This window comes from Lasioglossum baleicum, chromosome 13 (assembly GCF_051020765.1).
Source record: "Lasioglossum baleicum chromosome 13, iyLasBale1, whole genome shotgun sequence".
Classification (NCBI taxonomy): Eukaryota; Metazoa; Arthropoda; class Insecta; order Hymenoptera; family Halictidae; genus Lasioglossum; species Lasioglossum baleicum.
This window is the reverse complement of record NC_134941.1, coordinates 8570296-8596306: the sequence shown is the minus strand read 5'-3', so window position 1 is coordinate 8596306 and position 26011 is coordinate 8570296. Positions and strand designations below refer to the sequence as shown.

Below are 26011 nucleotides of genomic sequence, written 5' to 3'. Positions count from 1 at the left end.
ACGCTGAATTGCACTACGCGATACATGAGCTGCGATGCCACGCAAGTGTGAAAGCGAACCGAATAGCGTTTTGACGAATAGATGTAAACACGATGTTGTCTTCGCGGTGGTCGTTAACCGAAGGAAGAGTCCTCGATCAGCCGGTGCGTACCGAAAATCACCTGTTCCGCGGACGCAAAGTGGGGGGTGCCTCGACGACGTGACGTCACCCGATCGCGGCTACGCGAAGTCGGTAAAGGCGGATCGGATGCGTGTCGGTTTGCCGGAACAGATGACCATTACTTTTTATACACCCCTGTACACATGAATCAACCTCGCAGCATCGCAACACGATTAGACTCCCTGCTTCTCTATAAGCTCGTCGAGGGTCCCAGCTCTCGTGCAATTCGAGAGGTGTACTTCGGTATTGCGGTATCGACCGAGAAGAATCAACCGAGAGCTAAAAAATCGTTATCAGTTCTGGGTGGTTTTCTAGGAGTTGGTGTTCGGACCTTCTGGATCTGGCTAGATTTTTCAGTGGTCGGTGATTACGTTGTTCGGACACTGAATAATCGTTTCTCGTGTCGGCGGTGCAATCGAGCTGGTTCGCGTTTACCGGCCAATTAGAGGTGCTCCGACGGAAAGAGAAGGAGCAGAGGTCCCGATAACCGGATAGTCGGATATCTAGATAAGCAGGCTTTCAGGGCCGGCGCGGTGTCGTGCTGGATTTATAGAGTGAAGGTATTCTCGAGTCGTAAATTCAGGTGTACAGGTTGATAGGCAGAGTCACGAGGAAGCAAACCCTCCAGTTCCGTTCGCAATCGCTCAACCGCGGGATAGGCACTCGCGTGTACTCTTATCTGAGTCTTGTTGTTTTAGTCGCGCCGCTTTCTTCCGGCACACGGTCGATCGCTTAAATGAAATACTTCTTTTTTCTTTTTTTTACTCTCTTATATCCATCGGGGCTGGAATCTATCATTTTATGGAAAACCAACCGCAACCGGCCATCTCCGTGTCGGTTACTTGCGGATGCAATCTGATTGCACCTTTCTTTGCTAACTGGTGATTGATGGACCTGTAGTCGAAATCAGTTTTTAAGGCGGCGTGAAGGAACTGCCGTTTGATCGAACATTCTCGTACGTTTCTACAGATCTCAGCCGACGATAATGTGCTTCAGATCGTAATTTATGCGGTCGGATTTCTTGCAACATCGATTTTATGCATTCACGACAAAAATTCGTAGGATTTAACGGAGTAAAAAAAAATCGCGAATATTTAAAAGCCGTAGTTGTCATTCTATGGGAAAATGACAATATTTATTCTATATTTTCCGTTTCTTAACAGTTGCATTCTAGAGACCTCTGAACTCAAATCGTATGAACTGCATCCCCGTGTACGAACACCGGGGAAACTGCACGTTACAATGAATTATAATTGTTGGATTATGGATGCGTATGCAAATGTGCATTTTTATGGACTAATTTGCAGAAGTTGCAATTAAACCACCCCTTGACCACGTAGTTTTATGAAGTTTAAAATACAATGGGTGATCAAATTATTACAGCCGCAATACGAACAATGCATTTACCGCGCATGTGGCGGATAATGTCCCCTGCAGTATTACTAAATGTGCATTTGTAATTTGCAGACGTGAATACTTCATACAAAAATAATAATAACCCAGCGTAGCTGGATTTCCATTTAAAAGTTCAATTCGAGAATATTCTTGTATTATTTTCGTCATCAAAAAATGATTAATTATTTAGTGGCAATTCTTATTTTGCATAAAGATCCGCAGTCGTCATTATATTTTAAGAAAACGCAAAAAAATTACGGTGGCAGACGCAGAGGGGTGAAGAAGGATTTCGCAGGATCTAACATAGGGGATGGTTGAAAATTTTCGCACGGAGAGACCGGATTAAATTAATTCAGTATTTACCGGACAAAGAGTAGTCCAGCGTACGGCGACACGTTCGCCGATCGATTCCGAGCGAAGAAACAGGAATTCCTGGATCTCGAAGAGTCGCGTCCAATACCTAATAACGATTTAAATCTCCGGAGGAAATCGAGTGGACGCGTCGGGAAATACTTCCCATCGATCCGGTTCGATGCACGCGGACCAGATTATCCTCTAACGCGGGGGTGGTGTACAGGGTGTCTCCCACGGTCTGGTCCCAGGTAAACAACGCGTTCAGAGATAGCCACCCGTACTCTAAATCAATCGCGATTCCCAAGACGACGGTGCCCGGCCATCCGTTCCGCTCGAAACACAAGCTACAAGAAGAGAGATCCCGGCGAGCATCGAGCACGTAACCCTTGGAAATTGCGTTAGGCTGCGGTTTTCTGGCGAACTAACGTCCTAACGAACACGGCCGCCCCTAAACGTGTTTCAACACTATATTTCCGGAGTCTCGAACATTTTTTAACGGTTGTAATTTCATAAAAGAGATCGCACCACAATGACCCATCGCTCAACAAATGGGAAAGACGTTTTTTTTTCTTGGAAGTGAAAAATTGGAACATCTCTAGAAACTCGAACAAATTTTTTCAGTGACGGCTCTTTGCGAAGAGCCCTTAAAACTGTTTCAACGCTATATTTCCGGAGTCTCGAACATTTTTTAACGGCTGTAATTTCATAAAAGAGATCGCACCACAATGACCCATCGCTCAACAAATGGGAAAGACGTTTTTTTTTTCTTGGAAGTGAAAAATTGGAACATCTCTAGAAACACGAACAAATTTTTTCAGTGACGGCTCTTTGCGAAGAGCCCTTAAAACTGTTTCAACGCTATATTTCCGGAGTCTCGAACATTTTTTAACGGCTGTAATTTCATAAAAGAGATCGCACCACAATAACCCATCGCTCAACAAATGGGAAAGACATTTTTTTTTCTTGGAAGTGAAAAATTGGAACATCTCTAGAAACTCGAACAAATTTTTTCAGTGACGGCTCTTTGCGAAGAGCCCTTAAAACTTGACATACGATTTTTCTTCGACGTTTTATAACAATAAAATTAGGAACGTGTTCGATAGTGCAGAGGCCTGAGGCCAGAAACACTTCTATGATTTAGTAATGTTGTTATGTTATTCTAAGTGAAGACAGACTGCGGATTCTCTGCATGCAAAACAAAAAAATGCTGTTGTATTGTTTCGAGGTCAATAGAATTATTAATAGTGGAAATAAATGTCTGCATACAATTAATGCAAACAATTTTTGCATACAAATCCGCAGTCTGACAATGAATAATTAAAAGTAAAACACTGATGCTATAAATGGACCTTAAAACAGCCAAAAAGGAAAATCAATTTTCGGTGGTCGCGTCGCAAAAGAGAAGTACAACAATAATGTATTTACTAATGACCCGAGAGCGCGAGTAGATGGAATTTTCAGCACACAGGCTGACCCTTTGTCTCGCGTTCCAGGACGTAATTGACGTATTCCTCGACGAGCAGAGTGGAGATGGGCAGAGGGTCCAGCGAAAAAATACGTTCGCGCGGGGAAAGCTTTATAAATTTCATCGAGTTTCCGTCCCGGTTTTTCGTCCTCGGTTCCCTCTCTGTGTTCTATCGTGCGGGCGCGGGTCTCCGTTTCCGCGCCGTCGAGCTTCGTCCCCATCGACGTTGCTTTTAAGGGGGTGTGAAATTTTTAGTTCGTAAACAAGAGACTGCCGGGGAAGTTTCTGTATTCAGTTATCCCCGGTTAAGTCTCCGCCGCCTGTAACTTGACACGACCAGCTCGCGCGACGCGAGCGAGACGCGACGGCCGAGTTTCTCCGCTCGGCTGTCTCGAGCCATTACGCCCCGGGCTTTCACGGAGCCGATGTGTCTGCGGAAGTTTTCCGGATTCGAATTTCGCTGTCACCGTTGCCCGGCGAAACCTGCTGCTCCCACACCGTCCCTTGGAAAATTGATACCGGCGAGCTGCGGGAAAAACTACGGCGACCCGGTCCGCCAGACGCAGTGCAAACCTAATGTCAACCGTCGAGAACGGTGGTGGTCGTGGGAATTTATTGTGACCGATGGGTCGAGCTGAACCTTTTAAAATTTCAGGGACGTTTTACTATGTCTTGGAAGTACCTAATCGTATTTTTTTTAGTCGGAAGGGGTTGAATTTAGGGGAGTTACAATGGCTGGTGTGCAATTCTGACGTGAATGTCGGAAACGATGGAATTTTGGGAATTTATTACAACTAGTTGGTTGAACCAATAATTTTGATTTTCCAGGGCTACTTTGCTACATCATTGAAGTAGTCAAACATATTTTTTTTAGCCTGAAAAAGTTAAATGTATGACACTTATAATAGCGATTATAATGGCGGACCTGATGTATAATAGTAACCGTCGAAAATTAAGGAATTTTAGGAATTTATTGTAGCCAGTGGATCAGACCTGTCCCTTTGAAATTTTTGGACTACTTCACTGCATCATTGGAGTAACTATACGTATTTTTTTGCCTAAAATTTGTGTACATGAAAGAAATATAATTGCTAGACTGCGGATTTTATGCATTTATGACAAAAATGGACACGTACAATTTAAAGCAGTGGACATGTTAAAAATATTTAAGGACATCAATGTATTGGTTTCAGCTTAATAGAATAATTAAAAGAAGAATACAATTTTTATTTGGCTCCTGTGTCGTGCAATCAATGCGAATATTTTTTATTATACATAGAGAGATCCGCAGTCTAATAATTAGTTATCTGCTACCCTCGTATAAAATCGAAGGTTATTCGCGAATGTGAACACGTCGAACCCAAGATTTTGCGCGGATGGTCATTGTTTTCGGATGCAGGTTAATGCAGTTCATTTGTCTTCGAGCAGCGAATTCCGAAAACGGGTGGTGACGCCATGGGACGTCATACCCGAGCAACCGGGTGTAAAAATGGAAATGCGTTCGATATACCGAGGAATACCGCGGCATCTTTCCTCCCGTTGGCAACTTCAGATACAAACATTGCATTATTCATGATCGAGCGGGGGAGGCTCGTCTACGATTTTCAGAGCTGGACGAGAGAGGGCTTGTATCTGCCGGCTGAATAATTAACACGGATAAGTTACCTGCGGCACAGGGCGTGTTGCAGCTTCGCCGTCCCTTCCGGGAAACTTTTCGGCGAGTGTTTGCGAACTCGTCTCCCTGCCTTGGCTGCTTTTCCCCGCGACCGTTAAATAAAAGCACAAGAACTTTGGACACCGACGCGACGACGGTAGGGCGAAGACACTCCTTGCGGAATAAATTTTTACCCGTGGAACTTTTCCTCGAGATTTCCCGCGGAGGAATTCCAACGCTCCTCGTGCTTCTACCGAGAACGAACGTGCGTGGTTCAACCCCCGTACGCCGGGACTTGGGTCCCAACTGACCCGGAATTATCGTCGAACCTTCTCTAAAAATTCAATTCGATTCGACGAACAGTAACGCAGCTAAAAATTCGTAAATTACAACAGGAACGTCTTCGTGATAGCAAACCAATGTTGCAAAGTTCTCTGGTTTATAAACAGATTGGAAAGTACGGTGTTGCGTGAATATGTGTGGCGAGAATCAGAAAGAAGCATAATGAGACGAGTACGCATGAGGGAGCATTTTGTTTGGAAAATTAGTCAGTCGTTAATTGAACATCGTTTGTGTTACACGTAATATGTTTTGTTAAATATATGATTCGTTTATAAACATCGATAATTCCATTCTCTACAACTCGATTCTGAACCCAATCGGTTTGGATAAAAGAGGTTCGACCGTAACACCACTGTTTCGATTCGCCATATAATATTTCGCGACGGAAGCCATTTAAGGCGAGCAGGATTTCCCGTTCGAATCATTCGGCGACAGGAGGAGGGCTCTGAATCTCCCGCGATATTCCTGAGGCAGCGTTTCCACGATAAAAATGAACAACGGCCGTCGCTACCCTCGCCGGTCCACGTTGGGAATTATCAAATGAAATCTGTCTTTTCACGGGGAACCGAAAGTCTATTACCATCCTGGCCGTAATTCTCGTCGTTCCCTTGGAAACGCTGCTGCTGGTCTCCCCATCGCGTCCGTCGATGCTAACGTAATAAATGCGCGTTATGTACACTGTCCCGTCCGAGGGAAAATTGATAACTGCGGATTTAGATAACGCCGCTAACTATAGTTACACCCCTGCGAATAGAAACTTCTGTCCCGATAAGGAACGACTCGACGATTTTTCTCCAGTCTAAGGGTTGCGTTGTTGCACCCCTGTACGATTTGGACGCTATCAACGCTAACGATGACTCGTTATTCTTCTTCTACCCGAAAGAAAACTTGAAGATCGATTTCTTCACGGTATTTCCATATTGGATACTTTCAGACTCTCTGCCATTTCACGAGTGGTAATTCGTTGATTACTGGTGATTAGGGCCTTGATTTGGTCGTCATCAACCGCGGATGGCCTACCAGAGCGTGGCCGATCTTCGAGGTTAAAATCGCCATCTCTAAATTTTGCAAACCAATCGCGCACTGTCCGGTCACTTACAGCATCCTCTCCGTAAACGGCGCATATCTTTTTTGCCACTTGAACAGCATTCTTGCCTTTTTTATAATAAAAAGAAACATTAAATGGCGATAATGCAATTTTCTGTTCTCCATGTTTATATCGATGCCAAACAAAAACAATTGAAGCTATGATCATGGGCAATACATGAAAATATTGGCGAAAGCGCCATCTAACAGAAAATGTATAATTTTTTGCGCCATCGCTCGGAAATCGGCGGGAACTTTCCGAACGACCCAATAATTCGCTTTTTGAAGCTGTTGCAGCGGTTCTTTAACACCCGTACAATTTTTTTGTGGATTTAACATGTTGAACAATCACCTCTTAAAAGAATTTCAGGATTAATTTCTACGAACATGTTCGTGACGTTTTCCTGATTAAAATGAAGCATGGGTGCTTGTTTAATCCACGATACAGTGGGACCTCGATTATCCGAACCTATGATATCAAAATTCTTCATTGTACAAATTAGTAAATAGTAACTATGAGTCCAACTATAGCGTGTTTGGTGTCATTTTAATCAGAAAAATGTCACTAATATGCTGGTAAAAGTTTCATACATGTAAATTACAAAATAAATAGTTCCATCGTCGAATTATCATTGCCTGTTTGAATTTTGAGGATGAAAAATATTTTTTTCCGTAATGAGAAGGGTGAAAATGGTTGTAATCTTAGGAAGCTCGTTGAACCGGAAGGTTGTAACACGGTCGCGAAGTATAGTGGTTGTCAGATCCGCGAGGGAAACCGTCGGGATAGCGAAAACAGGGATAGTAGCAACACTCGGCGAAACTCGGTGGAAATATGACAGACGGAGGGTGGCCTGAAACATGGTAACTGGTAACGCGGTATGAAATATACAAAGTTGGAAAATTGGGTTGTAACGGAAGTTAATCCCTCGGTGTGCTTAACTTTTGCGCCCGCGCGCGTGGAATATGAAATTTCAGAACTCGCTGGAATTCAGCTTTAATGCCGCGTTAATGGTGCATCGTTCTCAGCGATAACACGGGTACGGAGACACCCGCGAATTCGCTTCGAAATCTTTTTCGGGAGTCTTCGAAAATTACCTGTGGTTTCAATAATGTCCCCGCTGTTCGAATTGCAACTTCGAAAATTCATATATGAAAAGACACGCTTCGAACTCGTTTTACAATTTCTGAAACCGTAAAATTATCATAAGACTGCGGATTTTTGAGCGAACTAAAAATTTGTGATGGATAGAAGTTACACAAAAATATCTATTTCAATATTTTTGTTATTGTGTCGCAAATTGGTAAATAAAAATGAAACTCCTAGGAAGATTGAAAGTATTTTAGAATAGTCGATACACTCTCAACAAACTAAGTTAAAGGAGAAAGAAATTTTTATTCGGTTCCTGTTCCTCACAAACAATGCACAACATTTTATTTTTGCATGTACAACTTATGTATCAGTACTTCTGTAAATAACATCCAGCAAAATCCGAGGCAAAAAAGATAAGGACAAACATTATAACATTTGACACGGTCTCATAACTTTCAGAAAAATGCAAAACCAGTCACGATAAACATTTCCACGATCCCTGACACTGTACATTCGTCCGGAGATTACGGGGAAAGAATTCTCGCGCAACAGTTCCATACATATTACAGCTAATCGCGTGCAGATATAAGGGTAGTGGACACAATAAAATTACTCACGCCATAAAAATGCAACCTTTTAAATATCTGAATACATTGCAACCATGGTGGCTGCCTTAAATTCTTTCAGTACGACTTCTAGTAATTCTGTATAATCCGGTGCAAAAATTTCGCTAAAAATCAAAAGCATCGTTCTGTATGGTGCAACTTGTGTCCGCCACTGTAATCTGGTTTTACTAAATTTCGTTCACTGTAGCAACATCTGCTACATCTTTGCAAAAAATCGTTACTTGACTGTCTGAATTATTTTTTTGTCCCAAATGTGAAACCATCTTTTAAAAAATAAGAATGATACTTTACAGAAGAATTGAATAATGTCCTTATTTTCAACTTGTTAAGATTTCTGAATAAAGACATATCCTGTTTCTTCGATACAGATAATTTTTATTTTGCATGCAGACCCTACATATTACGTACAAGAATATTTTTCGCGTTTTAGGAGATCTTGGTCCGCGAGTCGTCAATTTTGCACGTCACGGTATTTTCGAGAACTTAGAACCCACTGGAAGAATCCTGTATTACGCGCTACCTTGAATTTTCTATCTCCGTCAGACTCCCGCATCCATGTTTCATCCGATCATTTTCATGTATAAAACTGCGCGGCACGTCCCTTCTGTTTCTCTATCGGGAGTAGAATTTGAAAGCGCGGTTTCGAGTTCTCCCGAGGAAATGAACACCTCGACGGATACGTTCATGTCGGCCGTTCGATCGGCCGGCGTGTCCGATCGATACCCGGGGATACGGTTTCAAAGTTGACGTCGGCTGTATTGAATTACAATTACACGGTACATCTGGCCACACGTTCATTCGTCATTATTATCAGTGGCCGCCTTTGTCGTCGATCAAACGAACGTAAGCGACGCGAACCCATCGAACCGTTCGGACCCAGTAGATACAGAGTCCATCGGCCGATTGTTCGACGCCGAGCCATTGTGCAAAACGCCCCGGCAATAAAATATTACCCGTGCACGTTCGTTATCGAGCGACCAAGATGGCGTGCCACCGACGAGTCGATAACATCGGATCCATAAGTGAAAACGAGCAGCGAATGATTCCTCGCGCTGCCGAGATCGTGGTCGCTCCCTTCCGTGCCATAATCGAACCGCTCGACGACAGAAAGACAAACGGCATAAATTAGTCTGCTTTTTTCTATGTACCTGTCAACACTGACGCTTGTCTACTGTCCATGCTATTTTTATTTTATGCATCCTTTGTTTACCGTCGCTGTTTATGAATGCTTTGGAGTCTGTGACACTTGGGGTTCGTTGAAACGATTTTAGATTCTCTTTTTGACTTTTCAGGTCTCAAATTGAAGCTGAAGGCTCTCACTTCTCCATAAGTTCATTTACATTTTAGAAAAAGATTGGACATCTTATAGAGAAATCGATGAATCTCGTAAAATAATTTGCGTTTTAAGAGGGTACTTCAAATCATTTTTAGATTGTGTTCCCGTGAGAATTTTTGGACCTCTCGGGTCTCAAATTAAAGCTGACGAATCACGCTTCATGATAAGTGCATTTGTATTTCAGAAGAAGATTGGACATCTTATAGAGAAATCGATGAATCTCGAAAAATAATTTGCGTTTTAAGAGGGTACTTCAAATCATTTTTAGATTGTGTTCCCGTGAGAATTTTTGGACTTCTCGGGTCTCAAATTAAAGCTGACGAATCACGCTTCATGATAGGTGCATTAATATTTCAGAAAAAGATTAGACAACTTACAGAAAAATGGACGAATCTCGAAAAATAATTTTTTGCGTTTTAAATCTCACGTCAGTCTCCCCTAAAAGTTTCTCAATATTTGTCAGTTTCCATCAATATGCATAGCAATAAATGTTAATATTATTCCGTAAAGCGAAGATTGATCTAACGTAATATAATTTGCGAATTAATTGGATTCCTTCGTTGCAGCGCGTAAACTCTTCCCGGCGCAAAATATAATATTACCGATGCAACGACGCGACGCCGGGATAGGAACGTGTTCGAAAATAAATATTCATTAGCCATTGACGTAATTAGGTCGGCCAATGAATAATTGCGTTCGAATTCATATTTCTGCGGAGGAACCTGCAAGCAAGGAGCGATGGTAAACAGCGGTGCCACGCGTCACGCCGCGGAATACTTAATGAATTCCACTTGATTGCTGCATCGGCAATGACGACTTCGATTTAAATCCCCTTTGTTATGTTGTGGCGAAATTTAGACTATATTAATTAACTCACTGAGAAGACTGAAATCATCTAGCACCTTTGTTTATTTACGGCAAGTGTTGCCTCATGAAAATTGGCATGAAATTCCACTGCTGTGTTGTGACGAAATTTATAATTTAAATTACTCACTAATTGTAAGATCACCTAAGGACTCTGGCTTTGTTTAATTGTGGCAAGAATTACAATCACCTTCGAGAATACGTAATCAAAAATGTAGGTTTCCACTAAAAATTTCAATTGCGATCTCCACAGATTTTTTCAAGGATACTGCAATGTCAAACAAATTAAAGCATCGTCTCTTTTATGTTCTACAACTTCCGTCTTAAATATTTTTTCGTGTGATGGAATTTTCTCGAGAGAACAAGCTTTCCAACGCACTGTGCGTCGTGGAGGTCTGCATTCGCCAACAGTAGGATTTGCACTACTGGCTGGTCCGCGGGAATATCGAGCGGCTCCCCCGGTCGCGGCGAACACGCTCGAATCCCGGCGATTCCGTCCGAACACGGTTGCACTCCGATGCAACTCTGGGTCAGGTCAGCCAGGTCAATCGCCCCGGCGAAGCGCGCGGCGCGGCGGTGGCTGCACTCCGCTGCACTGCTGTTCGTGTCGCGAGAGACCTCGCCGACTCTCGGCCCTTCAATCGCCGTGCACTGGATATCCTAGCAACTCGGGATAATATCCAGTCCTCCCGCGCGATACCGGTCGCCTAATTGTTATTGGAAACGAAAATTGTCGTTTGATGGACTGTAGCGCTCCCGCCATCGGTGCTCAGGACACGGCATTACTCCAGGCTTCTACTTTAGCTGCTGATTACAACGTCCGACGCCAATTTTGCGTTTCGATAACCGCGGCTTCGATGCGCCGAATATAAATCTGAAAGTCGTTCTTCTCTTCAATTATTCGGAAAATTTTATTTTTGTGAGAATAGAGTGAAATTTATTATTGGACTGCGGATTTGATGTACTTATGACAAAGAGATTTGATCAAACGCGAAACATGGATAATATTTAATGTATGTAAAAATAGTGCCGTACTATTTACGACTTATTGAATTTATTTAATCTTTTAATCAATCCAATGAATTGATGAATGAATCCAAAAAGTGAAATGAGTAGAACTAAAGAAGTTTAAATGAATAGAAGAGATATGTACATGTGGGTAGAAAGATAATTGAGTAGAAACAGACAGAATTGTAGTAAGAGAAAGAAGTAGAAAAATAATTGAGTAGAAAAAATCAATAGAAATAAAATTGAGTAGAGTGAGAATTGAGTAGAATGAAAATTGAGTAGGGAGAGAATTGAGTAAAGAAAATATTGAGTAGAGAAATAATGGAGCAGAAAGAAAATTCAGTAAAAAGAAAATTCAGTAGAGTGAGAATTGAGTAGAAAGAAAATTGAGTAGGGAGAGAATTGAATAAAGAAACAACTGAGTAGAGTGATAATCGAGCAGAAATAAAATAAGTAGAAAGGGAATTGAGTAGAGTGAGAGTTGAGTAAAAAGAAAATTAAGTAGGGAGAGAATTGAGTCGAAAGAAAATTGAGTAGGGAAAATTGAGAAAAAGAATTGATTGGTAAAACGGTGAAATGAGTGAAAGTAGGTTGATACAACAAGAAGTTTGTACAAGTGCACGACTGAATGAGTAGAGAAAGCCGTGCCCACGAGTAGCACTAGAAGATAACGCGATTAAAGGAAGCAGGAATGCAAAGAATGTAGGTACCTGTACGAATGCGCCTCATTCCGTACGACCACTAATCAGCGATAACCCTAATTAATGGTCCCCGCGTTTCGTAACAATTTATCGTGTTCTTCTTTACCTGTCCGGACATGGAGCACGCAACAGCCATTATTCTTTTACATTATACTCGTTTTTAGTGTCATACGTGAGAAGTGCATCGGCCTCGTCTTCTCCGCGAAACGACGTGGATAAACACAAGCGATAAAGTTTACGTTTTAGTCTATCAAAGGCGGTTGATGAAGCCATAAGGGTTGAACCCGTTGCTATAAAACCCTGAGAGATACGTATTTCAACCGGGGGAGTCTTGGTTTGACAAATTCATGCTTCGTGTGGGAATGTCTTAACTTCTGACATCTACTTCTTGCAACAAAAGGCAATTTAATTTTGATTACTGTGCTGAAAATGTCACAGTTACTTTATTCGTTCAAACTCCATTCTAATATTATTTAATTTCATCGAACATATTGCTCAGCACAGTTCCATTACAACGATTACTTTCGTAATCCAAACGGGTTATAATGCAAATGCACCGGTTGGATCTTAACAAAATTTAATTCACTCAATACATTGTAGCAGAAATTGATGTTCAAGAAAAAACCTGTCACTCGTATACGAGACTGACTTTAATCAGAATGATTAAGTTCTCGTTGTGGACACTGATGGAGTCAGCGTTTTATTTACAGTGTCTCGATAACATCCTGATCGCGAACGTTCAAAGGCATCGATCGATGCTCGAATGGCCCCACGACAAACATTCGGCTCGGTTTATCGGTACGCATTAATCACGCGCATAAGTATGGAACGGTGTAAGGATTAAATATTAATGGTTCTACGGGCAGCCGCGGTTTATCGTGTGTTTTTTTTATTAGATGCCATCACAGGAAACATGTAATGGTGTAACGGAGGAACGGAACTGTTTTCCGACCACTTTAACTGGTATAAAACGAGCGTGACTTCGCAGTCACGCAACGGGAACGGGCTCACGCAAACTGCATCCCTAAACCACGGATTATCTAGCTGAAACCAGACCGGGCAACAAAAAACAATTTCTTGTTTTGAATTCGCCAAATCGTTTTCACTGGAAACACTCTTCTGCTGATCCTTGGTTCAGCCAACGATCGATATGTCACATCGAAACGTTCATTTGATTAAATTTCAACGGCACATCACGTCGAATAATTTATGCATTTGGATTTAATGAACTGGCCGAGTTATGCACATTTACAGACTCATTTGACACGGGGTCAAGTTCGTGGCAAATCCCAGTGTGTCGAAAATTAAAAGTTTTCTGATCTATGAAAAATTTATTCGACGACTCTTTCATTTCGTTCTGTCATCATATTTATATTATTCATAATATTTGTATAATATTTATTCGTTTCGTTATGTTATTTATATTATGCTGGGTCTTCCAAAAGAACACAATTTATTTAGGAAATAAAATTGTAGACTAGGAAGAATTTACTTTCACAATCTTATTATAATTCAACAAAGCTTGGGAAATTTAGCATACTTTTCTCAAATTAGATTTTTAAGGGATGAAATCAATTCTATTTTATTTAATGTTGTACTGGGAATGCAAATATTCGATCCTGTTCTTAAATATGAAACATTTGGCTTTAGAAATCATCGCTAATTACGCGGATGGGTGCCCGGAATTGTCAAAATTAATGATATTCAATTCCACCTATGTATCTCACTTTTCCGACTTGTATATTGAACGAAGCAGAAATTCAAATAGTATCGCCATCAAAGGGTAATTACGTCGAAATTACCGTTCGTGTAATGTTATACGTTACGACAGATTGCAAAGAATTATGTGTTTCAGCGCATATATTAATTGCGAAAACGCGTGTAAACTGAAAGTGAAATTTGATAACGCTTACACATATTATAAAACGCTTATTTTAGAAAAGCTGTGCTGTGTGTCCGTGTTAAATGCAAATGTGAAACGAAGATCGGAAGATTAAATTAATTAAAGTGAACTTAATTCTCGAACACTTCACTTGTTAATGGAATAATTAACACTATGTATAATGATCACCTGAACTACTTCGTGAAAATAAGACTGTTCGCCTGTATAAATCTCACTTAATTAGAGAGAGGGAGAGGTTTGAGTAAGCTTAAATAAAAAATAAATCAATAAGACTGCATTTATTCAGATTTTGTATAAGAAATAAATGTATTAAATAGTTTCTTATGAATGCACCTTTACTATTTCAATAATCGTTATCTAAAAATCATTTGTATATTCTAATTATCTGTTTGTTCGTTAACGAATAAAATTCTCACTGTTCAGAATTTCGAATAAAATGCTTAATCGTCTAAGCATGACAATTTTGTTAACTATTAAAATTCTAGACATGAAGAGAACTTTTTGAAGAAATATATTGTTTCGCAGCTTCAAAGAAAGAAATGAACTTTCGGTGCAGGATATCGATGAGACAAAATACATGATTTTCCACTTACAGAAGACGCAAACGTCAACTTGATTCTTGAAGAGCTTCTATATTGGTCGCAATCGGCGAATAGTGATACTAAAGAAGCCATTATTCACCGACTGAAATAAAATCGGAAACCATCAACGATAGTACACGAAATACGCGTTACCTCGCTTCATTAAATTCCACAATTCATCAGATTTATATGGCGCATTAATGGACGTATTACGGGGATCTGGGGAAAAAAAGAGAAACCGTAACAACAAGCGACAGGCGACTTTGATAAGAATATCAATTCCGTCTCGAGTTACGCTTATCTGAAATTACATTTTCGGACTCCGTGAAAGGACCTGTCCATTATGTCCGATGACAAACATTTCCCGTTACCTGTCCCGATGTTAATTAAACATTACACCGGTCCACTGCGAGCTGTCTTCACGACAAAAAGAATATCGATCCCGATGTCGGTCGCGCTTAATTAAAATTGTAATTCGAAACCGAAGCAACGTCCATAAAATTCGAAACGAGCCAGCGCTACGTTTCAAAACATTTTTCTCGGTTTAATTAGTCCGCCGCGGACCTGTATGCATTTATATATGAACATTTTCGAAATGTGAATTGAAATCGAATCATTTCTGTTTGTTTATTGCAGCACTCGCTAATGGGAAATATCGAATTTTCGCATCTTTTATCATTCAACATCATGTAATAATCAATATATCATGTTTCTTAAATTCTCTTGTTAGTGGTAGAGCTTGTTGTAAAATTTGGGATCATACGTTAAGTAAAATTCAATATAGTTTGGTGTAAATATGATTTTGTGAGATATCGATATTCGAAGTTGAAGCGAGAATTTGAGTATTTACAATTCAATAAGGTGTTTAATTATTTCAATATACATAGAATTCAATGAATTATACATTTTTACAATTCAATGAGTTGTACATTTTTACAATTCAATGAGTTATACATATTTAAAATTCAATGAGTTATAAATTTTTACAATTTTAACACGCAATCTCCGATGAATCGACTTTTCGCACGATCTCCGGAAAAACTCGGAAGTTTGAGGTGTAAAATGAAAAGCCGCGGCTAATTGCAAACAGGCTGCTCGTTAATCAGCCGACAGCGATACTCTAGGATTGTCAGAGTGATCACTGGTCGGCCATTAAAGTTCACGGGCACTGAAATTCGTGGGGCCGCGGCCGGTGCCCTTCAATTTTATTAGCCACCGGTCACTTCGAAAAACCGGCGTATCCGTTGATTGCTTCAACATTTTCGGCGCAAATATTGGGAAACCTGTTAACGGCACTGATACGCCGCGACGAGGATGCTTGATCGATTAAACTTTTATCGATTCGTAAATTATTTCCGCGGGACGTCCGGTCCCGCCTCCGCTCGACACACGCAATCATTTTGCGTTAATTCGCCGTGTTTTTCGGTACCTTTCGTATCCCATACACAAGGTGGACAACGTGACTTGTTCATTCCTCAAAATGATCCTTTTGTTTTTAGTGGTGTGGAAGAAATTGCTCGATTCGTTCGAGCAATTACTATGAAGAATAAAAAATATTTGTTGAAGAGATAGTTTTCAGAATTGTAAGGTTATATTTTTAACAATTTTCATATTATAACATTTTTAACAATTTTAATAACATTATTAATTATAATGTGTACCGTGATTCAAGATTGTACATTTTTGCTGTTCAATGTACAATTAAATAAATTGTACATTTTTGTTGTTCAATGTACAATTCAATAAATTGTACATTTTTGCTGTTCAATGTACAATTCAATAAATTGTACATTTTTGCTGCTCAATGCACAATTCAATAAATTGTACATTTTTGTTGTTCAATGTACAATTCAATAAATTGTACATTTTTGCTGTTCAATGTAAAATTTAATGAATTGTACATTATTTGCTGTTCAATGTACAATGAAATAAATTGTACATTTTTGCTGCGCAATGTACAATTCAATAAATTGTACATTTTTGCTGTTGAATGTACAATTCAATAAATTGTACATTTTTGCTGCTCAACGTACAATTCAATAAATTGTACATTTTTGCTGTTCAATGTAAAATTTAATGAATTGTACATTATTTGCTGTTCAATGTACAATGAAATAAATTGTACATTTTTGCTGCGCAATGTACAATTCAATAAATTGTACATTTTTGCTGTTGAATGTACAATTCAATAAATTGTACATTTTTGCTGTTCAACGTACAATTCAATAAATTGTACATTTTTGCTGTTCAACGTACAATTCAATAAATTGTACATTTTTGCTGTTCAACGTACAATTCAATAAATTGTACATTTTTGCTGTTCAACGTACAATTCAATAAATTGTACATTTTTGCAGTAATTAAATGTGCAATTCAATAAATTATATATTACTGCAGTAATTAAATGTAGAATTCAATTAATCGTACATTTTTCAACTGCTTCAATGTGCAATAAATGTGTGCTGAACAGAACCTAGTTTTGTGTTAATTTTCAGCAAAAAATTGCGACTCCTGCGAATTGCTCCGCATGAATTAATATTCGTGTATCATCTTAAACAGACGATTGCGCATCAACAACGGTTTCCCTTGTCGTGTTTCACTTATTTTTCCGCTGTTCGAGTGGACCTAATTAGTTCACAGTGTTTCAAAACTCCTTTGAAGAAAGTCAGTGCCGTGACAATTTAATTAGAAAAAAGTCTCTCTCGCAACTTTTCTCTGTTTTGTCGAATTCCTCCTCGACGATCGTAGGAAAAATTGCATCCACGGCGTATGAAGTCTAATCGAGGGGTTGGTCGAATCCGTTCGTGTCCATTCAGAGTCTCAATTTCATCGATTGGATCCAAATATACGTATACACTCGTAGCTTAGTTTATTTCCACTGAAATAGTGAATTTTATTGTGCAGTAACATTTCTGGTATCTACAGTAAGAAATATTTATTTGTTAAATTGTATTATAATCTAATTAGATGATTTTCTTCTAACAATTAATATTTTTCGTTTTCGCAATCTAATCATGTGCCGAAAGATTTGCAATCTATTTATTTTTACCACTATGGTGACAGTGCAATAACATCTCTAGTACAGAAAAAAGATGGTTTCTCAACTCCATTTTTAATTATGTCAATATTCTAAAATGTTGTACAAGTTCGAATTAACTTGAACTGATAAAAATTGTTTGTTAGTAACGATAGGCAAGAATAGTGAAAGAAGTTTCTTTCTTCCTTTACGGATTTGAATGAGTCGGCAATAAAATCGTTGATAAAATAAAGAAGTATTGTGCGAACTGGAAACGTAATAGATTATTGAGAGGCTCCGCACCAGTGGATCCGCATCTGCATAAAGATCCGCAGTCTATCAGAATGAATTAGGCGACTAGGCGGTCGGAGTACCGTGAGGGACGTGTCTCGTGGAAATTCTGAGGGAAATCTGGCCAGAAATCTAGGAGGTAATTTCGCATAACGAAAGAAAATCCGTCAACCGTGGAGAGCGGCACCGCTTCTAGTGCTCGGACGGGTCTCTATCTTCCTGATAGAGGCTAACCCTCTATGCATATCTTGTAGGTAACGGTGCAATCGCTCTGGTGGCAGCCTGTTTACACCGATGGTACTCTGATAAAGTGGCGCCAGATGGAAGAGATCATGCAGGATGGGGCTTAGTGGCTCATAAATCATTGACGACATCATTCGAGGAAGTGGATCAGCCCATAAGACATTGTCAAGGAAGCGGGGAGCTGCTTCCATTCCGTCGCGATGCTTCATTTCCGCCCCGCGATATTAATCGGGATACCCGCTCCGCCGCGCCGTGAAATTTCGATTTTCCTGATGGATATCGTTAAACGACTTCCAACGGGCACTGTCGGCCTTATCAATTACGGAATCAATTTGCAGTCGTGTGTACGACCAGTCTCGTCGACTCGAATTTGTACAAACTTCTAGAATAATGTTAACGTGTAATTAATTTGTAAAAACTTTTTTATAAATGAATTGTAAAAATGTTTTTAAAAATTACTTTTGGCCCACCCTGTACAAGTTGATTTCATTGAAACATAGTAAAAGACAGTACATAGGAAGATATTCGACACATGTATTTATTTTATCGATCATCGTTCGTATTGAAGGGGTGAAATCAACCCTCAGTTTACGGGTGAAAGCACGTTTCTTCAGACACCTCGGGAAGTAGAGGGTGTAGGAGAGTCAATTTCTTTTTAAATCGTGCTTTCTCGAAAGAGGAATGTGGTCCCGTAAGAAAATGTCGAAAAAAGTTATTTGTTTAAACGGTGCCTAAACAAATTTAATCCTGCATCTCGGTAACCAGATATCATGGAAACGAGAGGGTCTAGAAAGATCAATTTGTTTTACACTGTGGTGTTTCGATTAAGAAATTATCGGATGCAGTCATTTGTTTAAACAATGCATAAAGTGGTCCACTCTGTATAATAGAGGTACCATTATTCGTTACGGCGAGGATTTCTGTGATTTTCGTCACACGAAATGGAAATCGAATCACGGCATACTACGTCAGATCCTTGTCCAAATGATCCTTCTCTACCATTCGTTTCCCGACTTCGGCCCGATAATAAAGACAGATACGAGAAGGATTCACGCGTGACGGAAATTTCGAACGACGCGACGCCTGACGAGCTCCGTTACTCGACGACGCATTCGAAATTCCTCTTGATACTCCCACACCTTTTCTCTCTCTATCTCTCTCTCTTTCACTGTGCTTATAACTTCTACCTTCAAGGAATTCCGAAAGAGGATCTTTAAATATCCGTGCTAGCCTGGATCTCGTTTGCTACTGCTACCTATGTGTGCTAGCTGAGGGTATTTGATATAATGAAATTAAATTATCCTGGAAACCAAGAACTGGGGTGGGATGAATGAAGAATTCATTCGACTCCTTTGTTCACTTTCATATTGAAAATTTTATTCGAAGTGCTTAATTGATATTGTTCCGAGCCTGCTGGAATTAGTTTTAATGGTAGATAAGTAAGCTTTTTGTGAAAATAATCGTATTTGTTGTGATACATTCGGTTAAACAGAATTTCAAGGATTTTTAGAATGTGAAAGTAACATCCACTATGATAAATAATTTTCCATTACTTTCTACCATATACAGAGGGTGTCCCACGTAACAGTTTTCACGATTTTTCAATTAAGTGCTTGCGATAATATGACAAACAATATTTTAAACAAAATTCGATCAGTTTTCGATTGGCTATACATTGCAATAAAGAAAGTTCGAGAATTTTCTTTTTTAGTGTTGTTAAGACCACCTTCATTTTTTTTTTTTAATGGTACTTCAAGGTCATCCGAAGGTCATGGTATACTAGGCCGTTGAATTCGTCTTGATACGGGCTATAATACTGTTAAATCAAAAATACCAAGTGTCATTTGAAAAAATGAAGGTGGCCTTGACAATACTGAAAAAGAAAAAAATTTCAAACTTTTTTGGCCAATCGAAAACTGATCAACTTTTGTTTAAAATATTTTTCTGTCAGATTATCGCAAGTACTTGAAAAATCGTGAAAACTGTTACGTGTGACACCCTGTATATCTGTGTGGATATGTGTGGTGAGACTGAGAAAGAAACATAACGAGTTTTGTTAGAAAAATTGGTCAGTCCTTGATTGAACATCGTTTGTGTCACATGTATGTAATGTGTTTCGGTAAATACGTAGTTCGTTTATAAATATTGATAATTCCATCCACTGCTTGAACTGTGTCTAGTCTCAGAAGTCTTCGAGAAACATTCTTCCCGCAATTCTTTTTCGGTCAAAGAGGAGTCAGATTAAAGGAGATTAGTTCAGAAACCAAGGCTCGGGAAGTTTCACCAGGCCGTCATCCATGTGAAAGGACACCGTTAATTTTCGGTTTCAATTTTCGAGCCAGACCAATGCATTATGTTGCTTTCTTGCCCCTCTCGGTCCGATGACAAAGTGGCGACTGTAATTCATCCGGAATTGCATTTCTTTCGTGTCTGCCGGATCCGCCCACCCCCGCACACCGCCGCACAACCCTACGTGACATTGTCGTTTTACTTTAACGGCCGGCAACCACGACGGAAGTATTGGTCGTTTGATATTAAGCGAATTAAAACCCCCGTCTAGGATCTACCTCCTTGGAGATGTCCTCTGATGTCGCCGCGGCACTCGGAATAAATTTTTGGAGTGAGGTCCCGCTGCGATTCGAGGGTTTCATGAGATCATGTTGAATTATCAAAGCTCCAGATATGAAATAGACGGGGAGCACTCTTGAATGATTATTCGCCGCTTTGACGTCAGTGAATTTTCATTTGGGAATCTAGAGGACTTTCTATCGATTTTAATTTGGAGATTAGGAGTTGAGTTCCGGTTCAGTTCTCGTTCTGAGAAGCTTCTTTATAGCATAAATATTGCCCTCTGTAAATTGCTTTTGAAAATGATCACTCGAACAATAATTTCTTGAACCAGGCATGTTATTTTCAGAAAGAATATTCTGAGCTCTTCGTTGATTGTACAAATTTTAAAATTAATGTTTACGATGCACTATATTTTAATTTTCCATTTTTATTTCACTAAATAAATGATTTTGATTGCGTGGAGTTTTCGAGGCTATTTTTGGCAGAATCATCGAGTCAGTGGTCAGATTATTTATCATTGGTCTGGTCGAGGGAAGCTGGTTATGAAGTATCGATTAATACTTACCCCTCATTTCCGGCGAACGTTGACGTCTACCAAATGGCCTGGGAAGAGTGTCTGGAAAGCGCACCCTCTCTCTTTCAAAGAAAACAGTGGACTCCGTCGAGGAATATTAATGAACCTTGTCACCGTGAATATTAATGATGAAAATAATGAAAAATTATCCGATCTGTGGTAACCCCTATAGTGGTCAATCTTGCCCCTTTTTCTGTAGCCTGTTACGCTCTCCAGCCAGTTAAGATTAAATCGAAATTCGGGACAGATGAAACATATAAATAACAAATGACGAAATTTATAACAGGGTAAATACAAAAATATAAAATTTAAATGTCTGCTTTACTGCACACGGTGATATAATTCGCAATAATAATTAACAGTAATTGATATTGCAGTAATGTAACGAGTAACGAGTGAAAAATATAAAATTTTAATGTACACTCCACGATACACAGTAATATATATTGCAATATTAATTCGCACTAATGCATATTGCAATAATCATCTCTGCAACCACCGAAACGCAAAAGTACAAATTTTTAACTCCTCTTCAATGATACGTGGTAATATCATTCGCTACGACAATTTATAGTAATTTGCAGTAATAATTCGTGGTATACAATTTACGATAATTTACAGGAACATCATTTGCAATAGAGACCACAACGTTTCGTTCGGTTTCGGAGGGTTTCATCAATTCGTTTATACATCAGAGATCCTGCGCAAACATTCCGAATCCATCAATGTTCCACTATTACTCGTTCGAATAATCGTAGAAACAATTTATATATTCGGCAACGTTCTCCACAAATGAAAAAAGTTACGGCCAAAATTAGCCAATTTCAAGCATCGGGTAATCCAATTCCGACGCTGTTGAACGATAGGTAAATGCCGAGTAGAAATCGCTGCCAGAGATCGGACAAATTAAATTTTCGTGCTATTGGATCTGAAATATTAGATTTTCTAGCTGTCAATTTTTATGTGGGCTTAAAAAGTAATTAATAATGCGTCTCAATAGAGTACTTTATTTTATTGTAATTTAATTTATGGTGGATTTTGATTTTTCTGCCGTTCTCAATGAATTGATTTTTGACTTAACGTATCTCATTTATTTCATTTTTATTTCGATTCAACGAATATTTTCTGTGAATATTTTTCAATGGAATTTTTAAGCAATTTATTTCTGCACCTGATACAATGGCGCAGAACAAATTTGGAAGAAGCTTCGGAATAGGATGTAGTCCAAGTTGTCCACTTGGAAGACATCGGCAATATTGTATCATGGCCGATATCCGCTCGTAGGTACCGGCCTTTGTTCTGCCCGCGACACTTATCGGGCATCCGATATTTTCGGAAAACGCGTTTCATCGTCGTTCACGTTCGCTGGCTTCGACGAGCTTAACAGAGTTTCTCGTCGACAGCCACTTTGATAGTGTCATCACGTTTAATCGGTCCTACAATTCCGAGCGAGATTTCCGAAAACGAATCACGTTTTCATTAATTAACCCCGTGAGATTCAGCCTTTGATTTCTACATTGGATCCGCTCGTCACCAACGATAGAGTCAACATAATTCATTCTGCCATATAAATACTGCAGTTTTAAATTCATTTTTCGCATTTTTTTTTTCAACAATTCAGGATTCCAAGTTTGCTCATCGTCTCCTCGTTATCACCAGAGCGATTGATAGCACGACTTCCTGCGGCATACCCGAACACGGCCGTCCAAAACCCCGCAAATAATAATTACGATCGCGTGTGAGCTGGTTATTAGCACGAGTACCGGAAACTGCCTCCGTTACTAATGATTATGTTCGTTATTCAAGTACCAGCCATTAAGGGTGCCACTTAATCAGCACCACTTAGCAAACGTGTTGCCGATCCGGTTGATCCTCGAAGGAATCCTGCGAGAATCGAACGAAAAACACTGCCCTCGTTTAGCTAGAATCATTCGCGATCAATTATTCGCTCGATCTTCCAATCTAGATCGAGCATAACATAGACTAAACTATGTATAATCGAATAACCCTTTTATTTCTAACCCGCTGACTTTGTAGAAAGAGTCGTGAATTTAATTGTAATTAATTTCTAAAAAATTGTATTTTAATAACCTGAAACAGATACTTTAAAAAATGATTTGTAAAAATGTTATTCGTTGAAGTTGGAACGACCTAATGATTTTTGGGCCACCTTGTATAAATTGATATTTCTCAGGAAAATATTCGACACATATTTATTTTATCGGTCATCGTCCGCATTGAAGGGGTGAAATCAACCCTCAGTTTAGGGGTGGAAACACGTTTCTTGAGATATCCCGGGTACTAGAGGGTGTAGGAGAGTTAAATATTATTTAAATAGCAGGTTTTAGAATGAGGAATTTGATCACACCAGAAGATTTCGAGAAAACTAGTTTATTTAGATAATATTTTTAACATTATTTTCATTTTTTAAATCGTACATCGATAACTAGATATCTTAGGAGTCAAATTTTTGAAGAATTCAACCAGAAGATTTCGAGAAAAGTTATTTGCTTAACTTACTGCAATCAACTTATTGCAATTACTGCAGACAATTATTATTTTGATCACTTCTTGTAAGCATATTAATACGGGAGTTAAAATCGTAATTAGTTTCGCGTTCTCGCAGCTGGCGAAATGGAGATTCGCAGCATTATCGCGGAGTGTGCAGAGCTGTGGAAGCGTGAGAACAATTTAGCCCGGCCACGGAGCGGCAATGTATCTAAACACTCGAAAAACGGTATCTTTAAGGATCGGTGGGATTTTATTGGCTATTACCGCGAGCACAGAGGACACGACCGCGAAACAAAATGTGTACCACAGTGAAACAATGCCACGGGTATCCGCAATAATAGCCGCATTGCGTAGAACGTTACCGCAATCGCATGATGTAAACGGCCGGTTACATCGAACCGGAACCAAGGAGGGAGAAAAAAAATTCTCAGGCGTTAATCTACTGTAATTGCACGTCTAGAATTCTAATACCACCCGGAGAGCTTGCACGTGGTTATTATTCAGAGACGTGTGCGACGTCCACCGCGTCAGACATCCCTTGAATGCACCGCGGGAGTTACGAGCTTTATTCTCAGCCAGTATGAAATACCCACGAGTCATTTGACTTCTGGGAAAGAAATTATGTTCGACAAAAGGTACGATTTTCCGCGATCCTTCTTATTTAATGAACTGTCCGCGTGATTCCTCCGGGCAACTGGGGTTTTAATTTTTCACGTAGTACGGCGATGGGCGACAAGGATTTAAAAGTGTCTAAAACTGTGCTTAATTGTGTTGTGAAATATTTATGATTGGCAAAGAAGACTGAAATCCCGATTTAATTATTAAGGAGCTACACAATTACAAAAATGAGTAGGTACAATTTAACTCTGTCCTCGTTTTTATTCCATGAAACGACTAAAAAAGATTGTACATGAATTTTTAAGGTACTGTTAGAATGGGAAGACTTCAATCTTTAAATCCATAGAACTCTCATTCACGATAAACGTTTTGTAACGTTTCTACAGCGGTTTCAATTTGTAGCATTTTAGGGAAAGATTGGTCCACAGTTTCTCGTCTGCGACATCATGTAAAAGTTTCGTCGAGGAAAATGAATATCTGTGTCCTGAAGTAGAATCTTCAAGCTATAAAATGAGTCGGAGTTTATTGCTATACGATTGTTTTTCACGAAGTTACAACAGGTTAAACATACGGTTAAATTTTCATTACTTTAGCTGCACAAAAGTTTTGAGGAAAAATGGGTTGAGTGTATTTAATATTAACATTCGACAGGTCGCGCAGAATTTCGTGCAGAGGCGGCTCGATGCACGGTTCATTTGTTTCCGCGCGCCGGCTAACAATGGCCGCGAGAAAGAGACAGAAGTGCCTAAAAAGAAAGAACAGCGAATTTTTACTTGGCCCTTAACTTTCCGTGCAAACGTAAAAATACATTTCCGCGGGCCGGAAATCCTGGCTCTCAAACAGTTACGTAATAAAAATAGCCGCCGGCCTGTCTTCGTTAAGAACAGCCTTAACGCTTCTTTTTTAACACTTGCTCCGGCGGCTACGCGTGTGTATACGGCCGTTGTAAAATTTTACGGTGGAGGAACCAGCGAGGGGGATGGAACGCGTAAAAAATTGGTCGTCTACTATTTCGGACGTTTGCCACGTAGCAATGTTCGCGGAGGCAGACGGTTCGCAACGATCCGGATCAACTATCGGCCGGACACATTTTGTCTGTCACGGTGTTCGACTCGCTGGGGCTTTCATTTGTCACCGGTTTTTATTCCCTCGCCGGCGGGGATCGACGACTTATTATTAAAGATTAATGAGCCGGGGAAAAATTGAAAAATTGACAGACTCCGCTGAATCCCGCTTCGCCAAATCGAATTCGGGAATCTTCTCTCGTAGATACTTTGGCAAATACAGTTTCCTTCTGACAGGGAAATGTTGAAATTTGTTAGATGAAACGCCGAAGGGTGAAAGATTTTTTTAATTAACTGCTGCTTGAAAATTCGATTTGATTTAATGCTGAAATCAGTCAGAAACATTTTTGTGAGTCAATGCTGTTTGAAAATTCTATTTGATTTAATGCTTAAATCAGTCAGAAACATTTCTGTAAGTCAATGCTGTTTGAAAATTCTATTTGATTTAATGGTTAAAGCAATCTGAAATATTTTGTAAACTGGGAAAAATTATGTTATACTTTTTAGTCCGTTTTAAAAACGTGGTATTTTTAAAAAATTCTATTTTTATTTAAATAA

The 26011-nt window shown here is 39.6% G+C and overlaps 1 protein-coding gene and 1 long non-coding RNA gene across 6 annotated transcripts in view; both read left to right on the top strand.

Moving 5' to 3' along the window:
• The window catches only part of Rho-5 (rhomboid-5), a 330384-nt gene that overhangs the window by 252946 nt on the left and 51427 nt on the right, over positions 1–26011 (top strand). The window lies entirely within an intron of this gene.
• LOC143214754 (uncharacterized) overlaps positions 1–26011 on the top strand; it is a 90267-nt gene extending 64256 nt beyond the window's left edge. The window contains exon 2 of the long non-coding RNA XR_013010203.1: positions 1–26011. This exon is cut by the window's left edge and continues 15475 nt beyond it. This is a non-coding gene — a long non-coding RNA (uncharacterized LOC143214754).